Below are 6,000 nucleotides of genomic sequence, written 5' to 3'. Positions count from 1 at the left end.
ATCTATTAGGAAATTTCAAAATTTATTTGGTGAGATGTACAGATTTCTTTTATAATTATAGAAGTAACAATCTTAGGATGAGTCGCTAAAAATGCTCACGCCTATTACCCTGTGCAGTCCACGGTGCTCTAGTGCCAAAACTTGCCCCATGGATATCAGGTGGCGCTGATGTGGTAATTGTTCTGTACCAAGTCGTTTGGAAGGTAAAATCATTGGTTTAACTAGAAAACCAATAATTTATCGAAATCAGCATTCATCTTTGATTGTGCCGTCTGATTTTTGTCGAATTTCAAGAGATCCTACCGCACCGCCATCTCCCGTTAAATGTTACTCCCAATCAGCTTCCTGATACACTTCATGAAGCAAATAAAAAGGCTAGTAATGGAATTTGCAATGAACAACAAATCTTATTGATTCGTCGTTGGAAATACGTTTTAATAGGTTCTGAACCACTTGGAAGGAAAATGACAAAAATGGAATGAAGTTTACGCTATTGTTAATCTATGGGGATAGTATGGGGATCAGAAGGCTAGCGGAACGGAAAATCCCACTATTTTCATTAAGACTTTGCATTGGGAAATTGTAAGACGTTCATCAAATCGAGCTCGTTCTTCTCCGGAAACTCGAAACAAATACCGACGATCTTCTACCATTAATTAATTATTGGCCTAAAGAAATGCAATAAATAAACAAAAGCAACATTTTTTTTTATCTGGCTAACGAGATTCGCATTTTCGACTAAATGAATAAGCCCGTAATTTTTTTTTCCATACAGAGCGTTGCAAAATTTGTCCTAAAAGAAGGGCATTTATTTAATGAAGGAAATTCATCCAAGCGAATCCATAACTGCTGCGCATGAACCTAACACATAGACCCTACGCCACTACCACTACCATAAATGTAACATCGGGCGGCGGAGTGACGGCGTGACCGATCGTGTCTGCTGCATCAATTCTTAGACAAGCCATGGTTTAATGCAACCCCGATGGTGTGTCGACATCTGCGTGCAGTAGAGCCGACGTTTTTTTTTTTTTTATGGCCAGCTTTTCTTTCATTTTCCCATTCGTTCTTAGTGAGGGGTGAGTGTATGTGAAGAGCATAAATATCTGCCTAACCAGATTATTTACGTATAGGAAAGCACATCGTCCGTGGTGTTGCGGGAGAATATGCCCGCGTCCGATCGCACTATTCGCCACCCCATCAAATTCAGGCTCCCCCTCCCTTTTGAGTAAACGATCCAGCAGCCGGATATTTCTAATTGAATTACCACTCTGAACAAAGTCGACTGTTATTTATACGTTCGAGATTGATTCCATTTTCCTGTGTTTTTCAAAACTTGTTTTTTTTTCTTTCCTGAAAAAATGGAATACGAATCGGCATGCACAGCAAGACGCCATACGTCATCATTGTCTACTGGATGGATTGTTTCCTCTTTTTTTTTTCACCTGATAAACTACTAGGGTGTTCGACTACTCCACTAGATTGGCTGCTTCCCTTCTTTCAAGTGATGAATAATAATAACTTACATGTACAAATGCAGGCGGACCGGGCAGGGTGGCTGCTGACATCGTTTCATCTTGTCCAGGCCTTCCCTTTTTTCTCCCCTTCCTCAGAAGAAAAGAGACAGAGACAGAGACTCATCGACTCGTCAGTCTGTTTTGCCAAACATTTGTCTTTTTTCTTTCCTGTCTGCCGCTGGTTTCACATCTAAAAAGAGGAAGAACAAAGAAAACAGAAAAAAAAAAGAAAATATTTTCATTATTCCTGATGGTTTCCTCTCAACATTACACGTGCGCACACATGAAACTTGGCCATTGGAAAACTAGTAGCAAACACGGCGAACTCACGACTAATGGAAATTAATGATGGGATTCAATTAGCGACGAGAATCAATCAGTCAAATCGCTCAAGCTTCGAATAGTGTTCCCAATATATAATATCCTTAGCGTACACATATACACAATATATTTAATAATCGTATACCAAAAACTGAAAAAAAAAAAGCCTTGCCAAACGGCTATATGTAATATAAATAACTTTTCAAGCCATCATTAGCGTCAACGGGATAAGGGGTCCGCCCGTCTCTACAGGGCACACACAAGAAAAAAAAAAAAAAAAAAAAAAAGAGTTTGTATGCGGCTCTGTGCTCTATAATGTACTGTTGGAAGTAATCAGAATCAATGGATCTCCGCAGCCTACGCTGTGAAAAAAAAAAAGTAGAACATATCATCATGCGGCGATGATGATCTAAAACCTGCCCTTCCTCATTTTTCAAAGGCAAGCAAAGGGAAGGAAAACTTGGGGGCCATCAGGAGAACTTTTAAAGGGGGAAGCGGCTAGAATCGAATCGATGTAAAAAGAAAAAAAAAATCTGAGCAATATTTCAATTCAAAGTACGCGGATCGAATTGCATATGAAGGCGGGCCCATCTGACCCCCATAAAAAACACACATATACATAGAGCCATATATAGCCTTGGGTCGTCGGCGACGAGAATCTGATTCGCCAGTTCTACGTAGGAAAATAAATATATTTAATAGTCAGATAGAAAAAGGAAAAGAGGGAAGCAGAAAACGGACGACACAGACAGCAAGCCCAAAGGGCCACACAAATCCGGAAACATATTTAAATACATCAGGCTTTTAAAACATGTTGTGGAATCATCAATATTTTTTTTAAAAGAATTTTTCAATTTCAAAAAGAAATGCACGCAAGTGATTTAGTCCGGGCGCTAAAGAAAATTCGTCAACACTTTTTGACGCACATTTTGAAATATTATTCGTTGTGTGCGGGCAAGTTAGGCGTATTTATTTGATTACGTATGACGTGTGTGCACGATGGGCAAATCATCCAAGGGCCTCGCATACGTGCACAAAAAAAAAAAGCCTGGACCCGATTGCAGAGATCGATACGCTACTAGGGTTGAATCTAATCCATCGAGAGGGCCTGCTGTCATTGTCGTGTTGCACTGTTCGATGCGGTCTAATTTGAATTTTTCTCCCATAAAAAAGAATACGACCTGAAGTTGATGTACATAACTGAGCAACCCAAAAACGAAAATGAGATGCAGTTTTTGAAGACAGAAGACAGGTCCATCATCAATGGAAAAAGGAATAAGGTTTGGTAAAGAACGGGGGTATAGGGAAATGATTGTGCTGAAGCTGTAAGATGCTACAAGGATGGCTCCATCCATATTCAGCAGCAGTTCCGCCAGCAGCCAAGCGGAAGGTAACTGGATTTTTTTTTTCTAAGGGAAAGTGAAGGTTGATGCTTTCGCTCCTGGGCACAGGATGATGACAACCACACAAAAAAAAATCCATAAGAAAAGAGAGAAACCACATAAAGGATATATCAATCAGAAATGGTGAGAGAGCAGAGAGATGATCATCATTTCTGGCACGGACCAAAACATCCGCTGCTGGATTCATATGTAAACGATCGCCCCCGTATTTATGAGACATATAGTACCTAATACTATACTATGACGTGGTAAGGAGACCTATGCCAACCAAAAGATGCAAGTCTGAAAAAAAGGGAAAGAAGAAAAAAAAAAAAAAAAACAGCACAAAAAAACATGGAACAACAGAGAGCTTCCGGGCATCCGGAACAAAAAACCTACTGTCACGTATACGCAATAAATAAATAAAAAATAGAAGAGTTTTTTTCTTTTTATCTAACCCGCCCACCGAGTATAAGGAAGAGCCAGGAAATTGAGCGTCAGTCCAATTGCTGTTGGCCGCTAGGTCCAGTCTAACAGCAATCTCGGCGTCCAAAAACTGATAGGTGTTGTCTATTATGCAATACGCAACGGGAGGGATGGTGTCGTCGGGGTCGACCAATCGCCAAACAACAAGATCACATTTTTCTTTTTTTCCTACACTATTTGTATTGTAAACGAGTTTTGTTGCACCCAAGAGAGACGTCCCCTTTAACACATATATTGTACGATGTTATCGAGTTTGGCTACTCCGTGTCACTTTTCTTATCTGCCTTGAAAAGAGGAAGGTTATTTTCTTGCGTCATTTCCCGAGTTTTTCGCTCGCTTTTGCATCGAATAATCAAGCAGATGGAAAGACATTATTAAATATACGCCCCAACTCATCAAGCGGGCAAGGCGGCCGCTCTAATGGTTGCTGAAGTGCAACGTATATTATATCTCTGCTGTCTTTTGGATACGACCGACGACTATTAGATTATTTAGACGAAGCATTTTCTATATTGCCGTGATTACCGCTCCCATTTCCTCACTCTTATATAGGCTACAATAAATCAACACGCTAGTCTTTTTCTTTTTTTCCTCTGTCGTTGGACTAAGGGGCGTAAGAGGACGACAACAAGGTCAATACAAGTATAGAGCCAATGTGTGTAACACACACGAAAAAAAATAGTAACTGTATAGTCTCTTTTCTATGATTCATCATCGATCCTCGATACATTTATTTGTTATTGTTTTTTCTTTGTTACGCTCAGAAGATGATATGAAATGATCCGTCTTACATTCTCTAGAGGATGTAGGGATGAAAGAAGAAAAACGGAAACGCTCCCCGACCAATTACAGCAACTGTCGTCCGGTCATAAAACATCATCAGTAGCTACCGAAAAAAGAGGAGGGTAAAAAAAAAATTGTAATCGTTTTATTATATAAGATGCATTTGGACGATTGATACAGGAAAGGGGAGGAGGAGGTGTGTTAATAAAAACTAGAAGAAAAAAAATCGAATAATGGAATAACTTGAGATGATGGGTGTGAAAAGCTTTCGTCATTTTCATCACACACCGGTTCCACTTTGCCTGATGAAACAAATCCCCCTTCCTCAACGAATAGCTAATCATAAAAACAAACACGAATAAAAAAAAGAAAGTCGGTAATATCTTCAAATAATGAGCCAATCAAATTGCAATGAATCAAACCCAAAAACAAAAAGGCCTTTTCTCTGTGTGTCCTCCCATTGTAATCACAAGAACTATTGTCAATACAAAAAGGCTTCTGATTTTTCTTACCCCCCCCCCCCGTCCGTTAAATGGAAGTGAATTACGACAAGCGACGGTAGGCAATCCCGCAAAACAGAAATATATAGGCCTATATGACACGCTGGATTGAGTTTTTAGCTCCAGTAAATGTGTGCACGTCTCGCAATCTCGATCGTCTCGTCTCATTCAGCTGCTATTCGGTTTCTCTGCAAAACGGATGATATTTATAGGCTTGTACTACTCTATTGCTATGGTGTATACGTAAAAAGAGAGAAGGAAAAATAAAAAATGATACTGTAGGCGGCGTCTAGCTTCAGGCTATAGACGAGCGTGGCTCATCCGGCCGGAACGACAATGGGCGCCGCGATTATGCAAACGGGATGATGACTCTTCTCGAGTCTCTGGCATCTAGTGATGATTCGATTGCCTCGATATGCACCCGCCTATGTATAAATAATCGCTCGCTGCCACTATTATTACACACTATGCGACTACTGCAACCAACTTTGAAAACTTGAGGGCCCCTCCCAAAATTGTTTCTTTTCTTCTGTAAAACCACACGCACACAAGAAAAAGATGCGGATTTCTTTTTTGAAAATTGACGACGAATTTCTACACTCATCAATACCGGCCCTTTAAAAACAAGTGCTAAAGGCGTGAAACATTTTGACAGGCGTCTCTCTATTGGTCCGCAATCAACTCGATGTCCTCCGTCTTCGTCAAGTTAGGCACACAGTAGTTGCAAAAGGTCTCACACGAAAGAGGGGGGAAGAGTCGTAAGTGTATTAGATGCATCCCCAACTTGGCTGGCCCAAGAGTTTTGCGGCACAGAGAGAGAGAGAGAGGAAGCGAAGAAGTTGCCTTTCTTAATATACCTCTGATAACTTTGGCGTGTCCTTTATGTCCCACTCGGCTTTTTTTCTTTTTTTTTTTTTTTTTTTTTTTTTTTTTTTTTACTCATGCGAGTAAAGTGGTCGGGTCACGCAGTGAAAATAACGACCCGGCTTTAGAACGTGAGACGACCATAAA

Source organism: Daphnia carinata, chromosome 10 (assembly GCF_022539665.2).
Source record: "Daphnia carinata strain CSIRO-1 chromosome 10, CSIRO_AGI_Dcar_HiC_V3, whole genome shotgun sequence".
Lineage (NCBI taxonomy): Eukaryota > Metazoa > Arthropoda > Branchiopoda > Diplostraca > Daphniidae > Daphnia > Daphnia carinata.
The sequence above is the reverse complement of the archived record's forward strand: the minus strand, read 5'-3'. Positions refer to the sequence as shown.